This window comes from Zea mays, chromosome 10, assembly GCF_902167145.1.
Source record: "Zea mays cultivar B73 chromosome 10, Zm-B73-REFERENCE-NAM-5.0, whole genome shotgun sequence".
Taxonomy (NCBI): domain Eukaryota; kingdom Viridiplantae; phylum Streptophyta; class Magnoliopsida; order Poales; family Poaceae; genus Zea; species Zea mays.
Window position 1 is genome coordinate 80,162,097 of NC_050105.1, and position 21,688 is coordinate 80,183,784.

General features: G+C 41.8%; 1 non-coding gene across 1 annotated transcript; it reads left to right on the forward strand.

The window, feature by feature from the left end:
* The first annotated feature begins 10,472 nt into the window (after positions 1–10,472).
* On the forward strand, positions 10,473–10,612 carry LOC111590371 (small nucleolar RNA Z247). Its single transcript, XR_004853499.1, has one exon. It is a non-coding gene; the product is annotated as a small nucleolar RNA Z247 (small nucleolar RNA).
* The last annotated feature ends 11,076 nt before the right edge of the window (positions 10,613–21,688 follow it).

Consider the following 21,688-nt stretch of genomic DNA (forward strand, 5'->3'; position numbering starts at 1 on the left):
AAACTTAATTAAAACCTGATTTAAATTCAAACAGAAACTTTAAAAACCCATAACTTCTGTTTGGTTTATCCAATTTTGGTCAAACTAATTTTGCCAGACTCTAAATAATGTAACCTATCTAAGAAAAATATAAAACCCCATAAGCACTAGAGAAAAATATAAGGTTATGATTTAATTACAGTTTGAACCAAAAGCTTAATAATAGCAAGAAAAATGGTTGTATTATTTAACTAAGGTTAGAAAAATTTAGAGAAGTTATTATCTACCTACTGACCTAGTTAAAAATATTAAACACCTCTGTCCACTCCATTCAAGTTAATTTTACCCTTTATTCTAAAATATGCTTAAGGATAAAGAAAATAGAAAATGCAACTTAATTAATGAACCAGAGAGTACTTCTATTTTTGTTAGGTTACTTATTCAATGTAGTTCACTGGAAAAATATATCATACCCTATTGTAGTGTAAAATAAGAAAGCTATCTTTTAATTCAATAAAACAAGAATAACTTAGAAAAACCCTACAAAAATAACCCTAAGGTGAAACCTCCCCAAACCTTAGGATAACTAATGTTTTGATAATAAGAACTTAGGAGAAATAAGAAATCTGCTGTTTGACATTTTTCAAATAATAATGTAGTAGAAAGTGCCTTTTTGACATTAAACTTGAGAAAATCATAACTAAATAACCACCCCTTAGTTTCCTATGATTTTTAGCACAAAGACCTATTATTACCGGAGGATGCCAACAAAAATAACCTTTAGGTCAGAACCTACCCCTAACTAGGAGGTGTAGTGTAAAGTGGCCCTTTTTGCCTAACTTTTGTTATTTTTGTTTAAAGCCTAACTTTTATACTTTAAGCCTCAAATTCTTAAAACAAGCTAAAATAGCCAGTGACAACCCACTGTAATTTTTACAGAATTTTTGGAAACTATTAAAACCCTGTTGTAGTTCAAACCAACACTAAAAGCCTAAATGGAAATTAAGGAAAAAGAAGTGAAAGATGTGAATAAATGTTGTCCCAAAAACTTTGTTTTCTGTCCACTAAAATATATCAAGGCAATACCAAACCAATATGTTATCCTAAAGGAAAACCTAAGTCCAAAGAGTAATAAGTCTATCTATGTACCACTAGAAGCCCCGCATAACTAATAAACCCTAAGTTACCTCTCGACTTAGTTTCTTTAGCTTATTGCTCTTAAATCTTGCATAATCATGACATACATGTTCATTGCATTTCGATAGACTGTAATCTTGCTGACGGAGAGTACATCCTCGTGCCGGAGCAAGGAGCTGCTCAGGAGGTAGCCCCAGATCCAGCACCCGAGCCTGCACCAGAGGACCTGCCTGCCACTGCTTTGGAAGGCAAGCCCCGATTTTATGCATAACCTGTTATTATGCTATTTTACTTCACTTAATGTTTGCAGGATTGATTGTGCACTTAAGTGTAGGAATTGTTTGAAACCCTAGTTGCATGATCTCAGGAATCCCATTGAGATGAATACTAGTATGCTAGGTCGAGTAGCTGCTTATTTAATTAGGATCTCGGTAGAAGTCGAGTGATTTTTCTAGCACTCGCGCGAGGTCAGGACATTGATTGTACCCACTTCCATATCATACTGATGTTGGTTGTGGACAACAATCCATGGGGATTGGTTGTCCACGGGATAAAATGTGAATAAGGATTAAGGTGTGGTACCGTGAGTCAAGCGTTTGAACGTACTAAGCACATGCCGAGAAATATGGTAAATCGGTAAGCCTAGTACCTGAGTGAACCTGGCAGTGGACATATCCCCTCACGCGTCCTGAGACGAGGTCTCCCATTCCGGTTATGGTGGGTACAAGTGCGGTCACTGCACGACGGCCAGTCGGGGTCAGTGGGGCATTGTACACCAAGGCGGTGAGCCCTGATCTGCTGACGGGGAATCGATGGGGACGGTTGATGTTTGTGGGGACGGAGTGCCCCTACATGTCGTGTGTTTAGGTTTACCTTGCAAGGATAAAAACTCGATTCGAATCGTCTTCTTCTCGCAGCTAATGAGACTGCTTGATCCATGCTGCTACATTGAGTAACAAGTGGAATGATGCGGAGATGATATAAGATGTTGATTGCTAAAATGTTTGCTACTTTGTATGAATAGATAGTACACTTTTAGCCTTAAGAGAGTCACACTTAACTTTGACTAAGTTAAAATCTTGATTTAGAAACTCAGCTAGTGCTTTTGGCAACCAAATCCCACAGCCAAACAGCTGCATGTCTAGAGGTAGAGGAGTAGACTCCTCACACCGGGTAAGTCTAGCTGAGTATTAGTATACTCAGCCTTGCTTGTGGCATAATTTTTTATAGGTTCTCTGGAGGAGATGGTTGCTGGGATAACTTGGCCGTCCACCCTGCCACCGGGTTGGACTGTTGAGTGGGACCCTGCCTCGGCTGAGGAGGAGCATGAGGAGTGATGGGAGAGGCTTCCCCATCTCTCTGTTTAATTATCGTTAGTTTTATTCCGCTGCACTTCAAACAATGATGGTTACTTTTGCAAAAACTCCGATGATGATGATGGCGATGTAATAATTTAACATTATGACATGTATGGTTTTATTCTTTATTGTATTTGCTCTGTGACTCACCTTCGAGTGAGATTGTGGTACTTGATCCTGTCAGTGGCCGTGTCGGACTAGATCCGAGGGATTGACGGGTTATTCCCATTTAAGTGTGGTCTAGCCTCTAAGGCGGGACTTGGACACTTAAGTTGGAATAATTCGGGCAGTTCCGCCACAGGGAGACGACGACCTAGACCTCTCACGAACTCGCCACAGCATCCTCCATGCGCCTCATCCTGCGGTACCTGTTCTTGACCTGTGGGGGGTGTGAGACAGCAAGAGTGAGCTCACATATGTTCATCGCTCAACAAGTTGTGGGGAATAATGTGCATGAACTTGCCAAAAGTGGGAGCTCAGGTGAAGTGTAAGGCTTACCAAAGAGAATGGTTAGAGCTGAGCATTGCTTTTAAAGTTGGTCAAAATTTTATTAGCAGTTACTAAGTATAAGTAAATACCAACCCAATTAAGTAATAGAACAAAAGTAACAACATCACCTGCGAGGCAATGCATATGACATATTGAATTTAGTTACATAAATTAATCATGTGAGGGTCCGAGATGCTCATGACCGTGAGCACGGCTAGTATACCAGTTTTACACTCTGCAGAGGTTGCGCATCTTTACCCACAAGTCATGTTACCCATCTGCCAAGGGATCGCGACTTCCCATACACCTCTACCGAGGAGGCGAGGCAGGGTAACACTATGAGGCCTTTACAAAGTTCCACTAGCTTCAGAAAACCCGCTACAGTTTATAGGAAGCTCCAATGCAGGGTTCTTGCCTGACCGCCATCGCAGCAAAATCAACCAAGGACCTCCCTACACTGACCACTCCCCTACTGCCCTTGCCCCTTTCGGATAAGGTAGTCCTCCACTAGCTTTCCTAATTAATCAGCCAAGGGCGTCCATAAACCCTTGTGGTAGCACTGTTTTCCCAGGTGGTCGCTTCATGTTCCAATTAACATAATGATCTTATCATGAACAGTGATAATAAACAGATAATAAAAGTGTGATCATGAATAATGTATCTTCATACCCAAAACAACATAAAGCACTAGCAAGTACTACCCAAAAAGTTCAGCTTTAAACAAGGTATAAAGATAGACAAACTAGGGTAACCTATTGGGTCCCATCAAAATTAACCTATGCAGATCATTATGATTAATCAGAACATGAGTAGGTAAAAAGAAGTGATCAAGGGCACAACTTGCCTTGGACTTGAGATTTCAGGTACCAACTTGCTCTTCAAATGACTCGTGACCTCACGCTAGACGTAGCAATACAGACAAACATGGTATAGGCAAAATTAACATCACACCAATCATAAGAATACATTGCATAATAATAATCTACGCGTCGCTACGAGATCGTGGGCTCGAGAATCACTAAATTCGAAGCTACGGTTTAGAAGATATGATTTTCTAAAGGTTTAGGAGTAGGGTACAAAAGGAATCAAGTGCATAACTCCAATTTAAGCTTCATAGCAAATAAAGTTATCAGGGGATAAACAATATTAATATGAATTTATAGCAACTGGAACGGATAAATTTGGAGTTAAAATGGATTTAATATGAATTAAACAAGTTTATGGATTTATTTTTATACTAAAAACCTATTTTCTTTATTAAATTTTGAATTCCCTAAGGTTCTAGACTAGGCACAATATTTCTTAAAAGATCAGGGGCCTAAATCAAACTTTTCCTAAGACTCAGATTCACCCTGCGTGGATGGCGGGTTGATTGCTTAAAATTCCAGGGGCTCTTTAGCAAGTGATACACCGCGAAGGGGTATTTTCTATTCTAGGCCGCTCGATTAGAAATCAACGTCGCGGATCACTCTAACATTTTAAATGAACCGGAACGCACCGTGGCTCGTTGGATTAAAAACCTACGATCCAGATTAAAAACAACCGCGCTCCATCCTCGTTCGCACGATCCCAAATCTATGCTCCTGATTTCATTGCGCGAAGAGGTATTCACATTCTAATCTAAGCCGTCCAGGAAGGGATCGACGACCCCCTACCCTTCTTCAACCCCGTCGTCCTACCGCTCTCCCTCTCACTCGCCAATGCCTGGACGGCCAGACAACCATTGGCAGCGACAGTGCTTCACCGGCGGATACCACACCAGTGCCCCGACGACGAAAGCTAAATGCGAACAAGTGTGATGCGTAATGGGAAATAAAGCAAGTCAGGGCGGTAAGAGCTCACCCACATCTGGGCAGCAACGACGCCATCCATGGTGCTCGGCCGCTTTGGTGGTTCTCCGTTTTTCTCCCGGCAAGGCGCGACTCTTCTTCCAACATGGCGCACACCCGGATTGCCCAGTACTGCTGGGTTCCATCCACGGCTACGGTCGCTCCCGGCTACTATGGTGGCGCTGCCAACCAACGGTTCACGCTGGCGTCTATCTCCTCGGTGGTGGCGTGCACTAGCTCCTATGCGTGGTTATGGCCGAAGGGAAACAGTCGGCTGAATTATATACTCGTTGGAGAGGGGTGTCCGAGGTGCTTGGTCAAGCAAACCTCATGCTGATCCGGTATTCACGGAGCGGTCAGCGACAAACGCGTCGAGGAAGACGGCTCCGAAAGTGGCTCAATCATACCCGTATGCGAAAATATTTGTTGATGCAAGCACATGCATACCATGCAAAAGAATACGTGATCAAGTCTTAATACTGTCGGCAGGGTGAGGAAAACGGAAACAAAAAAAAAACTATGAAAAAAAATGTTGCGTCGGCCAAGGGCAAGTTTTCCCTTTTATTATTATTATTCTTGTTTTCTATTTTTTTTCTTTTGTTTTCTTATTTCAAATTTTTGAACCTATGTTAAATTCAAATCAGTGCTCACATATAAATGCAACACACAAATCCAGTACGTAATGCCATATTTGTTGTGTATGCTTATATTAATTAGTTTATCCATTTCTTTAAGTACGTATGCACACGCAAAAGAATTTAGTAATCTAAAAAAAATACTATTTTTAATTAAAATTTAAATCAAAAGTGTAATGTCTTATACTTATTCATTCCAGGAAAAATATAATGAAAAAGTGTTTATCATCTATTTATTTTGGTTAGAATAAATAATTTTGAAAGTAAAATCTTGATTAATAGGTATTTACATCTTTGGAGAACTTATCCTAAACGTATAATTCAACCAAAGGGTAATTTAATTCCTATGATGATCTTTCTATTCAATCCCTTATGAAGAGAACACATTTATTTTGGGAGAAGTAACTTTAAAGGTGAGGATTCCTTATTAAGGGATATCTTAATCATTATTCTTTTGAAGCATATTTTATAATTCTCAAAATAGGATTTTGGGTGTTACAAATTCTACTTTTCAAACTCAAACTTGTCTCAAAATTTTGAGTACAAAGGTAAAAATGCAAGAACTCCACCATGAGGTGCATATTTCTCTATCTATTTATTTTGTTATTTGGCTAGCTTAATTCTATTCAATTGAACATTCAAAAGCATGAGAAACCCAATAATATCCAAAGGTTTCAAAAATCCCTACAACACTATCTTAAATATATTTATTTATTCACTTTGTTGTTTTTCTTCTACTAATTTTGGGCATTACAAATCCTACCCCCTTAACAGAAATCTCGTCCTCGAGATTAGTAAGAAAGGGGATCCAACAAGTTTGGTTTGTAGTCTATGCTTTAGTTTCTAGTTGGTTTTAATACCAAAAGATTTGTTTTTTTAATATCACAAATTATCATGTGATTAGGAAAGCATGGGTATTTATATAGCTACTTTATTATGTAGGATAAAAGATGTATCCAAAGCATGGATAGGTTTGGGTAGGGTAAGGAAGGACTCCATCCTGGATTGTGGATCTTGACTCATCTTGGTGATCCAGCTTGATCCTTGAAGACTTGAGTTGGTGCTTATCCTTTCTTGATGAGGTTGATCATCTTCGGTCTCCAATCTTGGTATCTCCATTTGAGCTGGGGTCTATGGATATGACTTTTTTTATTAATAGGTTTACATAGATGGATTATGTAACTTATTGGGAGTGTATGGCTGAGTTGATCTATGGCACTAACTTAGGCTTAAGTGAATTAGGAGTATGTTTTATCCTTTGTACCAGCATTAAGAATCACCCACAAGGTTAAATTATAATAGATTAGCTAGGGCCTAATTTTTGTCGCCAACATTATCTAACTTATTTAGGTAACCCAAATTTGGATTAGATCATGGTTGTTATTCTAGAGTGGGATAAATATGCCAATTAGGGCAAGATGAATCCATAAAGATAAGGTAGAATCTTTTGAGGTCAGTTAGATCTTGTTAGGATGACATAAGATCTTTTCAAGATAAGATGAATCTACTAAGGTAATAGAGTATCTTTTAAGATAATACGAATCTATTAAGCTAGATATATGTTACTTAAGATGGGTTAGGATCTTTTGAGATAAGATGGATCTGTGAGTGTAGGATAGAATCTTTTAAGATAAGATGAATATTGTTAGGCTAGATACTTTAAAGAGGGATAATCTAGTGTGTCTAGTTATTTTTATAAGCATTTTTTCTATATGTATATGCAGATGTAATTATGGACATTCAATCAAAGATCCAAATCAGACAAGTATCATAACACTACACGACGGTTGATCTTTAGCGACCCTTATTAGGTACCAACTGTTGGTTGCTAAAGGTTAGGGACCGATGGTCAGTCGCTAAATCCTTTTGTAGCAACGGTCGGTTGGTCGCTAAAAGTCTAGAAATTTAACAACTTATGGTTGGTCGCTATAGATGTCGTCGGGGACTAGCGGTGGGTCGCTATAGAGCAAGGATCACTATCAAATCTTATAGCCTGAACGTACCTGTAGACGTTAGTGACTAAAAATTAATTAAAACAAGTAAACATTGATCGCTAAATTGCGTGGTGATTTATTTCTTTCTAATATTGTTTGTATGTTTATTTCATGGTTTGTTTATGTATAGACATGACTATAGTATGCAACTGTGTTCTTTGTGCTTATATTAAATAGCGTAATAAATTTTTATTCAAATGTTTATTATTTATTTGCATTCGTAATAATTTATTCAAATGTTTATTATTTATTTGGTAATATTTTATGAATTTTTGAGTAATTTAAAAATGCATTTCGAAATAAAAAAAGAAAACTCTCCCTAACCCTAAGGCCCACTAGGGGGCCATCTACCTAACCCTAGCAGCCGCCTAGAAACCTAAATTACCACTGCCCAGCCGGCCTCTCCAGTCTCCACACGAGGCACACCGCCGCCGTGGCCTCTCCCTCACTCCATGTCGCGTCGCCGGCGCTTCTGCTTCCTGCATCCTGCTCCTGCCGTCCTGCGTCCTCACTCCTCAATCCCTCTCGGCTCTCAGGCGGTCAAGCCCTTGGCCTCTCCCTCGACGCTAGCTGCGGGCCGCCCTCGACGTCGGCCGCGACGCTGCCTTCGACGACGCCCTTCCTGTAGCCGGCCGTCATTTCCCCTCGCTGCTCTTGGAGCCGGTCGTCCCCGCCGTGATGCCCTATCCCAACAGCAAACATGTCGTCACATCTGCTCCCCATGCTCAGCTCGCCCCTGCTCCCTAACGGCATCACCTGCAGCAGCCGCGTTTTCTCGCTCCCTTTCCCAATCTCGCACCAGCGCCTATCCTCCAGCCGCCCCCATGGCTCCCCTCACCTCTCCCGTCAGCACTAGCCCAGCTGTGGTACAGCAGCAGCAGGCTGGACCTCTGTAGTCCCGATGAGGAGAAGAAAGCTTTAGTGTGGCGCTTGTCAAGTGTTTGATAAAATGGCTGAACCTGGAATCGTTGTCGTGTCCACCATGTCAGAGTCATTTGGGTCCATGGTAAGTTGTTTTACTAATTTTGTTGACTACCTTAATGAATAGATATATTGGTCCATGATTCTCTTGTCCATTGCCTAGGTGTGTTGTGGTGATAACTTCCAGGTCTTTGTCGTTGTTTGTGTCCTATCCACGACATCGTAAGGGACGGCACTCCCTCTTCCCTTTTATGTTCATGTCATTGTTAGTGTATTAGATAATTGATGAAATGTCCTAGTTGGGTGCAAAAACATGATTGTGGTAGTTTGACTTTTGTGATTTGTATTCTTGCAAAAGGACTTGACTTTGAAATATTGCAAATATGAATAAGGTATTCTTGGCATGATTTTAGCCATCTCTTAGTTGTTACTATATTGCATGGATGAGCTGTAGCTATAGTTTAAAATTAAATTAATCAATGTCATTAGATAGAGAACCTGGTAGGTTGTGGGGTTGTGATTTTAATACTTGCTCAGTTGGTCCCATCCTGGTAGCGATAGAAACACTAGTGAGTTGTTTATGATCTCAATACGTCTCATTTGACTATGTTTTCCTTTCTTTGTTGTATAGTTCTTTTTTCTCTGAGAATTTCATATGTTCATGATCTGCAGCTGAGCAAGTTTGTTTGTTCCTCTATGTTTTAACGATGCAAGATATATTAATACTCTGCTAGCAGGAAGCCTGCTATTGATAGTGTCTAGATTCAAATTGGCTCCTTCGGGTTCATATTCATGCAGTGTAGTTCATATACGTGTTGATATGTGGTCCATGGTAGTGTTGGGCAATCTGGATGCAAGCTGGAATAATGTGATTGTTTCTGTTTTTGTGATTGTTCATATACTTTGTTTGACTTGGTGTTTCCTGTGTAAAGCTTCTTCTACTGGCATTTATGAAAGAATATGAAAATGGTTTTCTATGAATCGGTATCACTTGTATCAGTTCAGATTTTATGAGCCTCAATGCATTACTGGTTAGTGCAAACTAGCTGTATAAATTGTATCTACTAATTGTTTTTAACTAGATTAATCTTGAACTCTGTACAAATAAACTTCAAGGTTTTAAGTACCTGTTTGTGTGGCAGGTTTTTTCTTTTTAGAAACCCTTGTTTAAAGCTGAAAGTTAAATACTTTTCTTTTTAGAAATGTAACTTAAATGGAATGCTACAATGTATGCGTACAGTTCTCTCATGCAATGTGTTGTGCATGTGCACATGCAACTGGTATTCGTATGTATGGCTTTGCCTACAGTGGTTGCTGCCTGGGACTCTTATCTTTGTCGCTGGAAACTAGGAATTTTGTAGACTTATATTAGGAAGTTGGCTTATTAAGTATTAACTGTTAAAGATAGCAGGTCTATCTCCTATACATGGCATGATCATCTATGTATGGTATGATATTATATACGCCATTCATTGTGTTGGGGCTGTGATCCCCATGATCACGCAGGACCATTTATTCCTGCCTGTAATCACTCATGTAATCATCCTATATATACACGTGAATACAGCCCCTAGAGGGCAATGTGCCTTGCGCCATTCCTTACATGGTAACAGAGCCCAGGATTTTTCCTCCACCACGATGCCTACCTCATCTTCTTCCTCCTCCTCCACCACCGCCACCATTGCAATCCATCATGCCGTGACAATTCGCCTCACTAAGTCCAACTTTTTACTGTGGCGTGCCCAATTGCTTCCTTGCCTTCGTGGTCTGAACCTTATGGGTTTCATCGATGGATCCGTTGCTGTACCTGCCAAAGAAGTTCCGTCTTCCAATGATGTCGGTGCCCCTCTTGTTCCCAATCCGGCATACACAACATGGTACAATGAAGATCAACAGGTCCTTAGCGGCCTCTTATCCACGATGAAAGAAGAAGTCCTCTCTGATGTGGTCGCCGCCACTACATCTAAAGAAGCCTGGGATATTATCAAGAAGATGTTTTCTTCTTCTACTCGTGCACGAATAGTGCAAATACGAGTTGAATTGGCTACCACCAAGAAATGAGACCTCTCTGCCGCTGCCTATTTCAGCAAGATCAAGAGCCTTGCCTCTGAACTTACGGCTGCTGATGCCCCTCTTCGTGATGACGAAGTTGTGGCCTATCTCTTGGCCGGACTTGGCTCGGATTATGATCCGTTCGTCACGTCCATAACCACAAAGACTGAAGCTCTCTCCCTGGACGATGTTTATGCTCATCTCCTTACATTTGAAGCCCGTCAACTTCAGCATCAGGAAGAAGCTCGTCTACATATTGGCAGCTCTGCCAATATGGCTGCTCGTGGGGGCTCATTCTCTCGTGGTGGTCGAGGTCCCTCGCGCGGCCGTGGCCGTGGTCGTGGTCCTGTCCATCGCAACTCTCCTGGTGCCCCACGTCGCCCCCCTTGCCAGATCTATGGGAAGGAAGGCCACAGTGCCATTCGCTATTGGCATCGCATGGATGCTTCATACAATGATTACCCACCATCAGCAAATATGGCGACAGCTTCATCATATCAAGTGGACAAGAACTGGTACACCGACACTGGCGCTACTGATCACATTACCGGTGATCTGGACCGTCTCACCATGCGTGAACAGTACCATGGTAATGATATAGTGAAAGTCGGCAACGGGGCAGGTTTGCATATCTCACATTTAGGTTCTTGTTCAATTAACACTGCTAGTCGCCCTCTCACTCTAAATAATGTCCTTCACGTTCCTGAAATTGCCAAAAATCTCTTATCCGTTCATAAGCTATCTCGTGATAATAATGTTTATTTTGAATTTCACCCATGGCATTTCTTTATTAAGGACCGAGCAACAGGGCGACTTCTCCTGCAAGGACCGTGTGATTCCGGGTTGTACCCCATCAAGTCATGTGATGTCACTTCTCTCAAACAAGCTTTTTTGAGTTCATCAGCAAGACCAGCACAGTGGCATGCTCGGCTAGGACACCCTGCTCCTCAAGTTGTTCACTCCATTCTTCATCTTAATAAACTCCCTTGTCTCAAGGAGACTGATCTCGGTACCGTTTGTAATGCTTGCCAACTCGCAAAGAGTCACCAGTTACCTTACTCCACTTCAATTCATGATTCCATAGCTCCTCTTCAACTTATTTTCTTTGATGTTTGGGGACCTGCCCCAGTATCTGTTGGTGGCTACAAGTATTACATAAGTTTTATTGATGATTTTAGCAAATTCACGTGGATTTATCTTATGAATGATCGCACTGACGCACAACGCATTTTTCTGCAGTTCCAAACCCACGTTGAGCGTCTTCTTGATACTAAAATCAAATGTGTCCAATCAGACTGGGGTGGGGAATATCAAAAATTGCATAATAAATTCTTTACTTCTCTTGGCATCGCTCATCGAGTGTCATGTCCTCATGCTCATCAACAAAATGGGTCTGTTGAACGGAAACATCACCATATAGTAGAAACTGGTCTAGCCTTACATGCACATGCCGATGTTCCTCTCAGATTTTGGGATGAGGCCTTCACAACCGCAACATATCTCATAAACAGATTACCCACCCGACTACTTAACAATTTATCCCCTCTTGAGCGCCTCTTCAAAATCCAACCCAACTATTCCCTCCTCAAAATTTTCGGTTGTGCCTGTTGGCCTCACCTACGACCATACAACAAACAAAAACTTTCATTTCGTTCAAAACCTTGTGTTTTTATAGGTTACAGCACATCACACAAAGGCTACAAGTGCTTAGATCTTGACACCGGCCGTGTGTATATTTCCCGCGATGTCATCTTTGATGAAGCCATCTTTCCCTTTGCTCAACTTTCATCCAACGTTGCACATTCATCCACGGGCGACTTCAGTTTTAATTTGAACACTAACCTTTTGCTTGATTTGCTTCCTACTCGTTCTGTTGATGCATCACATCATGGCGTAGAAAATCCTACCGGTACAACGACGGAGTACGCGCCGCATCTGTCATCACTGGCTAATGATCCGGTGCCCACGGAAACTATTGCGCTGCCTGATCCGGTGCCACCTGGAGCTGTTAATGTCTCGGTACCTCACGCGGCTGTACCTGAAGGCGACGCTAGCATGCATGCAGCCTCGTCGCCTCCATCTATTTTGGCTGATCCTGCACCCGACTCAAGTGCTGCTGCTCCAGCAATACAACCAGTGTCGGTACACCACTATGGCACCCGTCTTCAGCACAATATCAGGAAGCCCAAGCTCCGAACTGATGGCACTGTCATTTATTGGGCCACTCAGACTTCTACATCATTGCCTACCTCTCATGTCACGGCTCTTGATCATCCGCTGTGGCGCACCGCGATGAATGAAGAATTCCAAGCACTTATCAAAAATCAGACCTGGCACCTAGTGCCCCCTCACAGTGGCCTCGATATTATTGATTCCAAGTGGATATTCAAATTGAAGTATCATCCCGATGGGACTATTGCTCGTCACAAAGCCCGGTTAGTCGCCAAGGGCTTTAAACAGCAATATGGTGTGGACTACGAGGACACGTTCAGTCCTGTTGTCAAACCAACAACCATACGACTTCTACTCTCTCTAGCTATTTCTCAAGATTGGAGCCTTCGGCAAATCGACATTCAAAATGCTTTTCTACATGGGGTTCTCAATGAAGATGTTTATATGAAACAACCACCGGGTTTTGAGGACTCAACCCATCCTCATTATTTGTGCAAACTTGACAAATCCTTATATGGCCTCAAACAAGCTCCGAGAGCTTGGTTCTCTCGCCTCAGTGGTGCCTTACTTCAACTCAGATTTCAAGCTTCTAAGGCTGATGTTTCTCTCTTCATATTTAATAAAGGAGGTATTCACATGTATATTCTCATATATGTTGATGACATTATTATTGTGAGTTCTTCTACGCTGGCTACAGATCGTCTTCTGGATCAACTCCGCAAGGATTTTGCGGTCAAGGATCTTGGGCCCCTTAACTATTTCTTGGGCATTGAAGTTCATCACACATCCAATGGTCTTGTTCTCACTCAACGCAAATACATTGAAGATCTTCTGTTGCGCACTAGTATGGAAGCCACCAAGGGTGTTGCCTCTCCCATGCTACCCACCGACAAGTTGTCCCTTGATGATGGAGACCCTCTTTCGCCTGAAGATACCACCAAGTATCGAAGTGTTGTCGGCGCCCTACAATATTTGTCATTCACTAGGCCGGACATCTCTTTCTCAGTGAACAAAGTGTGCCAATTCTTATCAAGGCCGACTACAGTGCATTGGACGGCCGTGAAACGTATACTACGTTATCTGCGGCACACTTGTGATCTCGGCCTTTCCTTCACCAAGTCTGGCTCACTCCTCTTAAGTGCGTTCTCCGATGCCGATTGGGCTGGGAACCCTGATGATCGCCGAAGCACAGGTGGCTACACTATATTCTATGGTGGTAACCTCATTTCATGGAGCTCTAGGAAGCACCCCACTATTTCTCGTTCCAGTACGGAGGCCGAATACAAAGAAATAGCTAATGCCACAGCCGAACTAATCTGGATCCAAGTATTACTTCGTGAACTTCAAATCTCTCAGCCACGCTCGCCGGTCTTATGGTGTGACAACATTGGGGCCACATACCTCACAGCTAATCTGATCTTTCATCGGTGGGCCAAGCATGTGGAAGTTGACTATCACTTTGTCCGAGAACGTGTGGCGTCCAAGCAACTTGATGTACACATTATCTCATCCAAGGACCAGTTGGCCGACCTCATGACCAAGCCTCTACCAGCGCCTACCTTGAACAAGATCATTCACAATCTGCACTTAATTCCATACCGTCCAGATTGAGGGGGGTGTTAAAGATAGCAGGTCTATCTCCTATACATGGCATGATCATCTATGTATGGTATGATATTATATACGCCATTCATTGTGTTGGGGCTGCGATCCCCATGATCACGCAGGACCATTTATTCCTTCCTGTAATCACTCATGTAATCATCCTATATATACACGTGAATACAGCCCCTAGAGGGCAATGTGCCTTGCGCCATTCCTTACATTAACTACTAAAACAGAGCATAGGAGCATTCCGTTGTATTTTTTTGGGAGAGTCCCAAGTTACTCCAGAATTTTCTTGTATGTTTAATTTACCACCTGCACTATGATATCAGATATTTTATGCCCTTTTATCAAAACCGCCTACTTTGCCCCCTATGCCTGAAACCCCAGCGGCTTTTGGTGACATGGTGGTGGTTTTAACATGCAAGTGCACTGGCAGCTGTACATTCAGCAGTAAAAATAACTTTTTAAAACTGACAAAGCTATAAAGTATAGATATGGTATGTTAGAATTACCTATGTAAAAGCCACTTCCAAGTTAAATGTTCATCTGTGTAATGTTAATGTTCATCTGTGTAATGTTAATGTTCATACATCGGAGCAATCTTAGGGGCTAGGTGTTTAGTTAGCATATGATTTGGTCCTAGTTGTACACTATGTTGCGAGGAATCTTGAATTGGCTGAATGGTGACTTTAGCTCCCATATTATGGTAAGTAGATTGTGAGATGTGTTTTATTGGCACTATCTATAATTTAGTATGTTATAGGCATTTTAGCACAGGTGTCCTAGAATATAGACATATGTAGTTCTTCCTATTATCTTAGTTGATTCCCTTGTATCTTATAGTCCAAAAAGTGATTTCGCCATTGTGGCTAGTTCAGGTTTATGTTCTTTCAACTCTAGCAAGGGACAATTCACAGTGAGAGTTTTCTCTGCTGGAGCACTGTAGGGAAAGGACAATGCATATTAAATAAGATCAAAATTCAGATGAAACGTTGAAGTTGTGCCCTCTGGGGAAAGCTGGCAGCAGAAATCCTAGAGTGTGAGCAGGTAACTTTGAGGTTGTTTTTCCTGCAATTTTCAAGGCCTCAATTTTGTTATTCACGTGTATGCTTCTTGAATTATGGAAAAAGCCTGTAAGACAACACATCCTTTTTTTTGTGCAAAACATCCTTCTGTGGAGGTAGATAAGGCATCAAAACTGTATTTTTATTTGCAAATGTAGCAACAATATACTGATTTGATGTACTTTTTCTAGGGTGTTCTGGACAAAGAAAGCTTGTACCTTAAAACAGGAGGATACAAGAAGCTGGAGTGGTTGTTTGAAGGCTTTTGAACTGCTTGACACATTAGTGTAGCTTTGGTGCTTTTGTGACTGATCATCTCTGGAGCTTTTGTGAATGATCTAGCTAGCTATCTGTAAATGATCTAGTTGTGAATGATATTATAATTGTGATGCTTTTATGAATATATAATTGTGGTGCTTTTGTGTTTATGTGATGGATCTATGACTGTGGTATACTGATTAACTGTGTATGTCTTTATGATTTGTGTATAAAAATCTGTGATTTGTGGTGCTTAATTAAATGTATATTATTATTAATAACAACTGTAAAAAGGGCGACTTTCTGTTGGTTGCTAAATGTATAGTATGACGACTTACGGTTGGTTGCTAAATCTATAGTACAGCAACCCACGGTTGGTCGCTAAATGTACAATATTAGCAACGGATGGTCGGTCGCTAAAAAGATGTCGGTCGCTAAAGACTTTAGCGATTTACAGCGACCATCCTTATGGGTCGCTAAAAGTTTTTAGCGACCAACCGTAGGTCGCTGAAGGCCGTTTTAGCAACCAACCGTAGGTCGCTGTAAGTGAACCGTCGTGTAGTGTAAGAACAAACATTGCAGCACATAGATACCTATAAAAAATAGTTTTGTTTTTGTTCCTATGAGTAGGTCTCCTATTCCTAAAGATCACTTTAGGCACATGACTTCAAAGTGTAAAATCCACATTTGTCTCTAGACTGAAAAGGTAAGAATAATCAGAGTAGAGCGGAAATAGATGAGAAAAGATTAAGGAAAGTTTGGAAAGAATCAGAGTAGCAAAGGTAAGTAGCAATGGTTGTCCAGTTCTATCTAGGTTTCGTCCTACAGTCAACATTCCTCTGATACCACTTCTATCACACCCGGATTTCGGGGCACCAAGACCCGGACGCGAACATAATCACCAGGTGTGCTGGGACCAAGTCTCACACATATGATGAATCATGGCACAGGATCGAATGTCACATCTTTACTACTTAACAGGAATTCTATACAAAATAAATAAATAATTACATTATAAGGAGACAACGGTCCAGCAACCCAAAGTTGACTGGGAGACGACGGCCTAGACCTCTCACGAACTCGCCACAGCATCCTCCATGCGCCTCATCCTGCGGTACCTGTTCTTGACCTGTGGGGGGTGTGAGACAGCAAGAGTGAGCTCACATACGTTCATCGCTCAACAAGTTGTGGGGAATAATGTGCATGAACTCGCCAAAAGTGGGAGCCCAGGTGAAGTGTAAGGCTTACCAAAGAGAATGGTTAGAGCTGAGCATTGCTTTTAAAGTTGGTCAAAATTTTATTAGCAGTTACTAAGTATAAGTAAATACCAACCCAATTAAGTAATAGAACAAAAGTAACAACATCACCTGCGATGCAATGCATATGACATATTGAATTTAGTTCCATAAATTAATCGTGTGAGGGTCCGAGCTGCTCATGACCGTGAGCACGGCTAGTATACCAGTTTTACACTCTGCAGAGGTTGCGCATCTTTACCCACAAGTCATGTTACCCATCTGCCAAGGGATCGCGACTTCCCATACACCTCAACCGAGGAGGCGAGGCAGGGTAACACTACGAGGCCTTTACAAAGTTCCACTAGCTTCAGAAAACCCGCTACAGTTTATAGGAAGCTCCAATGCAGGGTTCTTGCCTGACCGCCATCGCAGCAAAATCAACCAAGGACCTCCCTACACTGACCACTCCCCTACTGCCCTTGCCCCTTTCGGGTAAGGTAGTCCTCCACTACCTTTCCTAATTAATCAGCCAAGGGCGTCCATAAACCCTTGTGGTAGCACTGTTTTCCCGGGTGGTCGCTCCATGTTCCAATTAACATAATGATCTTATCATGAACAGTGATAATAAACAGATAATAAAAGTGTGATCATGAATAATGTATCTTCATACCCAAAACCACATAAAGCACTAGCAAGTACTACCCAAAAAGTTCAGCGTTAAACAAGGTATAAAGATAGACAAACTAGGGTAACCTATTGGGTCCCATCAAAATTAACCTATGCAGATCATTATGATTAATCAGAACATGAGTAGGTAAAAAGAAGTGATCAAGGGCACAACTTGCCTGGGACTTGAGATTTCAGGTACCAACTTGCTCTTCAAATGACTCGTGACCTCACGCTAGACGTAGCAATACAGACAAACATGGTATAGGCAAAATTAACATCACACCAATCATAAGAATACATTGCATAATAATAATCTACGCGTCGCTACGAGATCGTGGGCTCGAGAATCACTAAATTCGAAGCTACGGTTTAGAAGATATGATTTTCTAAAGGTTTAGGAGTAGGGTACAAAAGGAATCAAGTGCATAACTCCAATTTAAGCTTCATAGCAAATAAAGTTATCAGGGGATAAACAATATTAATATGAATTTATAGCAACTGGAACGGATAAATTTGGAGTTAAAATGGATTTAATATGAATTAAACAAGTTTATGGATTTATTTTTATACTAAAAACCTATTTTCTTTATTAAATTCTGAATTCCCTAAGGTTCTGGACTAGGCACAATATTTCTTAAAAGATCAGGGGCCTAAATCAAACTTTTTCTAAGACTCAGATTCACCCTGCGTGGATGGCGGGTTGATTGCTTAAAATTCCAGGGGCTCTTTAGCAAGTGATACACCGCGAAGGGGTATTTTCTATTCTAGGCCGCTCGATTAGAAATCAACGTCGCGGATCACTCTAACATTTTAAATGAACCGGAACGCACCGTGGCTCGTTGGATTAAAAACCTACGATCCAGATTAAAAACAACCGCGCTCCATCCTCGTTCGCACGATCCCAAATCTATGCTCCTGATTTCATTGCGCGAAGAGGTATTCACATTCTAATCTAAGCCGTCCAGGAAGGGATCGACGACCCCCTACCCTTCTTCAACCCCGTCGTCCTACCGCTCTCCCTCTCACTCGCCAATGCCTGGACGGCCAGACAACCATTGGCAGCGAAAGTGCTTCACCGGCGGATACCACACCAGTGCCCCGACGACGAAAGCTAAATGCGAAAAAGTGTGATGCGTAATGGGAAATAAAGCAAGTCAGGGCGGTAAGAGCTCACCCACATCTGGGCAGCAACGACGCCATCCATGGTGCTCGGCCGCTTTGGTGGTTCTCCATTTTTCTCCCGGCAAGGCGCGTCTCTTCTTCCAACACGGCGCACACCCAGATTGCCCAGTACTGCTGGGTTCCATCCACGGCTACGGTCGCTCCCGGCTACTATGGTGGCGCTGCCAACCAACGGTTCACGCTGGCGTCTATCTCCTCGGTGGTGGCGTGCACTAGCTCCTATGTGTGGTTATGGCCGAAGGGAAACCGTCGGCTGAATTATATACCCGTTGGAGAGGGGTGTCCGAGGTGCTTGGTCAAGCAAACCTCATGCTGATCCGGTATTCACGGAGCGGTCAGCGACAAACGCGACGAGGAAGACGGCTCCGAAAGTGGCTCAATCGTACCCGTATGCGAAAATATTTGTTGATGCAAGCACATGCATACCATGCAAAAGAATACGTGATCAAGTCTTAATACTGTCGGCAGGGTGAGGAAAACGGAAACAAAAAAACAAAACAAAAAACTATGAAAAAAAATGTTGCGTCGGCCAAGGGCAAGTTTTCCCTTTTATTATTATTATTCTTGTTTTCTATTTTTTTCTTTTGTTTTCTTATTTCAAATTTTTGAACCTATGTTAAATTCAAATCAGTGCTCACATATAAATGCAACACACAAATCCAGTACGTAATGCCATATTTGTTGTGTATGCTTATATTAATTAGTTTATCCATTTCTTTAAGTACACGCAAAAGAATTTAGTAATCTAAAAAAATACTATTTTTAATTAAAAGTTAAATCAAAAGTGTAATGTCTTATACTTACTCATTCCAGGAAAAATATAATGAAAAAGTGTTTATCATCTATTTATTTTGGTTAGAATAAATAATTTTGAAAGTAAAATCTTGATTAATAGGTATTTACATCTTTGGAGAACTTATCCTAAACGTATAATTCAACCAAAGGGTAATTTAATTCCTATGATGATCTTTCTATTCAATCCCTTATGAAGAGAACACATTTATTTTGGGAGAAGTAACTTTAAAGGTGAGGATTCCTTATTAAGGGATATCTTAATCATTATTCTTTTGAAGCATATTTTATAATTCTCAAAATATGATTTTGGGTGTTACAAATTCTACTTTTCAAACTCAAACTTGTCTCAAAATTTTGAGTACAATGGTAAAAATGCAAGAACTCCGCCATGAGGTGCATATTTCTCTATCTATTTATTTTGTTATTTGGCTTGCTTAATTCTATTCAATTGAACATTCAAAAGCATGAGAAACCCAATAATATCCAAAGGTTTCAAAAATCCCTACAACACTATCTTAAATATATTTATTTATTTACTTTGTTGTTTTTCTTCTACTAATTTTGGGCATTACAGTTATCTACCGAAGCTTCTTTAAGGCTGGTCTTCGGTTCCCTTTAAGCAAGTTTGTAGTTGAAGTGCTAAAGATATACCAGATCTTTCTTCATCAGATCACCCCCGAAGCCATAATAAGGATGGGGATTTTTGTCTGGGCTATAAGGAGTCAGGGGCTAGAGCCAAGAGCGAAGTGCTTCTATAGTATGCACGAGCTTTTGTATGAGACGAAGGCTACTGGCAAAGAATAGTACCACAACAACTTTGGTTGTTATGGATTTATTGCCCGCCCCAACGCAAGCCACCCGGTGCCAACATTCTGGAAGAAATGGCCCGGAGCCTGGATGGAGGAGTGGTTTTATGTTAAAAATGACTTAAAGGCAAGGGAAGATATCAAAGAAATCATTCAACGACCCATTTGGTCTCGCTTCGGCCTTCGAAGGCTGAAGGTGGAAATTGATGACGCTGTTGAAGCATGTCAGAGGGCTTTTAGCACTGTTTGTTCCTTCATTGGAACAAGGGATTTGATTCAAGAGCATATATCCTTTAGGGTATGGCCGCTTGTGGAAAGCTGAGAAATGCCGAAGGAGACCACCACCGACTCTAGTGATGGCGGTCTGGTCCGACTGAAGTACACCTTCAAATTTAGGGAGAAGTTTGATTAGCCAAACGATGACTGGCTGAAGTGTATTGAAGCTACCAGTGATGAGCTACTTGGAGCTTACTCCAAGGCCGAATATAATGCTTTGTTTGCAGCCTTCAGAGGCCAGGGGAAGAAAATACTGAACAGGGTCTTTGATGCGATTGGCTTCATATACCCTGATTATCGCTTTCCGCTGTGAGGGCAAGGAAAAAAAAGGAAGACTTCCACTTTGGCCACTGCAGTTGAGCCGAAGGGCAAAAAGACAAAGGTTCTGACCCACCGGCCGCGTTACATTGAACCGGCCGTGGTGCCTAAATTTGTCGAAGGAGCCTCTTCAACTGCTGGAGCAAGACAGGCTGCTTCAATTACACAGAGCACTGAAGAACCAACTATAATGCCGAAGATGCCTACAGTCGAGCCAGTCGAAGCTAAGGTTGATAAAGCCGAAGAGCCACAGATTCAAGAAATAATGAAAATACCAGAAATTTTGAGCCCTCCAACAGAGGCGAACCTGCCGAAGATGCAAAAGGCTTCTGCCGCGACTCCCAAGAGAAGGAGGATGGCCAACGTGTTGGATGCTGTGCTAGAGGCTACAAAGGCCTTGAGCCCTGCTCCTACAAAGAAAATTGCTGAAGCTGTCAAAGCGCAAGTCGAAGCCGAAACTGGGCAAGCTGAAGCTGAAGCTACGAAAACTCAGGCTGATGTCGAAGCTGGGCCTTCAGCACCCGTCGCGGTGAAGCCTGCCGCGCGTGAGGAAAAAACGGTAGGGCAGATTGCACCTGAAAAGATCGAGACTCCTGCTCCCGAAGCTCCGATCGAAAATGTTGACTACATCATTCGACACGCTTCGGGGAAGAAATTGTCTGAAGAAGAAATTCAGGAAGCCAGCCACTATGTGCAAAATTTGAAATATCCAAAGGAGCTTTAGTGTTTAATGGCACTAACGATGACAACTTTTTGTACTGTCTCCCGGACAATAAAGAAATATCTATTTGCCGTAGATAGGTAAAAGCATGGGATTTCCGAAGCTGGAGGATGGCCTTTCAATTTTGTCGAAGGATGATCTTGCCGACAGCCTAGCATACAACAGTATAAAGGTATAGAAGTTGGCG